The sequence below is a fragment of the Otolemur garnettii genome, unplaced genomic scaffold (assembly GCF_000181295.1).
Source record: "Otolemur garnettii isolate 467f Iridium unplaced genomic scaffold, OtoGar3 scaffold00008, whole genome shotgun sequence".
Classification (NCBI taxonomy): Eukaryota; Metazoa; Chordata; class Mammalia; order Primates; family Galagidae; genus Otolemur; species Otolemur garnettii.
In genome coordinates this window covers 8,119,787-8,121,299 of record NW_003852403.1, presented here as the reverse complement: position 1 = coordinate 8,121,299, position 1,513 = coordinate 8,119,787, and positions in this window count along the sequence as shown.

Below are 1,513 nucleotides of genomic sequence, written 5' to 3'. Positions count from 1 at the left end.
CTAAGAGAATGACATGAAGGTTATGTCAACCAGTTTGATGAGAGTATTTCAAGATGATATGAAAACAGCACACTGTACCCCATGATTGCATGAATGTACATAGTTATGCTATAAGAAATAAAAAAAAGAAATATAAACAATTGTAGCCCAAACATTTGTACCCTCATATTACTCTGAAATTTTTTTTAAAGAATTGAAATAAAAATAAATTTTTAAAAACTGTATGCAAATGATTTACAGTAGTCAAAAAGATGTCCAGAAGATTTCCACTGATTGCTTACACCCTATACCCAGCACCTAGGGAGAGTAGATGCATGTGACCGAGAGGTGTGTACGGGAGTCAGCCTAACCATGTGATGCTTCCCAGCCTTCTCCACATCACTGGCCTCAGCTCAGCCAATTCCAGTGGAGAATTTATGAACCATGACATGGTACCTCAAAATAATTCTCCCCTTTTCTAACACATCAAAGACAGTGCCTTTGTGGAAAAATAGCCCCTGAAATATAGTCCCACCATATCCTCCTCGATAATTAGGCTTCCTGCCTGCCAAGATTTGCAAAAACATAGTCTTCGTTCCCCAACGTGACAACTATGCCTGGGTCTAAATGCATGGAACATGCCCTGGCTAAAATTCACCTTTCACTGCCGTTCTGCAGGACTTACAGAATAATAATTCTGCACCTTCCTACCTCTGTGATCAATGTCCCTCCACCAGAGAACCAGTGCTGCACCTTGCCCCTGCGAGGTAAGCAGGGCAATGGTGAGTCCACCTGTTCTCACTAGTGGGAGAGAAACGTACCAAAGGGAAGGTCTTCCCCAGGACTACACAACTTGTTCTTCTGACCTTCCTACCTAAGGCTGTCTAAACCTTTTCTTAGAGCATTCCTGATTTAATCTTTGCAAAAGCTCTGGTTCAAGATCTGGGCCTGTACTCAACTTCCCATCCCTAGTGCTGCATGGTGACCCAGTGACATAATCCTGGAGGCCATGCAGATAAGGCAAGGGACTTACTCCTGCCTCTGCCTACTGGCTTCTGCAGCATTTGCAGATAAGAACAATGCCCAGACCAAACTTCCCACTTATAATCCCTCTTGGGAATAAGGAGAGAGGTCAAGAAGTCAGAAATCTCTGAAGTTCATTTACATCCAGTTCTGACTTCCTCCTCTAGGGTCTGCTTTGGTCATAACATTCTCCAAAGCATGATCCCTCGGCTTCGGATTGACAGCTGGCCTCCCCTGAAGTTATGTCCCTTCTTTAGCCTTAGTATCTCACAGTAGCCGAGCTTCCTATGTCCCAAAGATGAGGTAATAATTTAAGTAGCTTAAAAAATTATAAACTGTTATGTTTTCACAAGAGGTCAGGCTCTCACTGTGAAACCAAGAAATCCCACTTTTGCTATATTTTTGCAAAGACAAACAAAACAAAATAAAAACCCAGTCTAGCAGTGTCCTGGGAGTTGCAGAAAAATAAGCCATAAATGCAAACCAATAAACTGGCCTCTGAGTTCAAGAG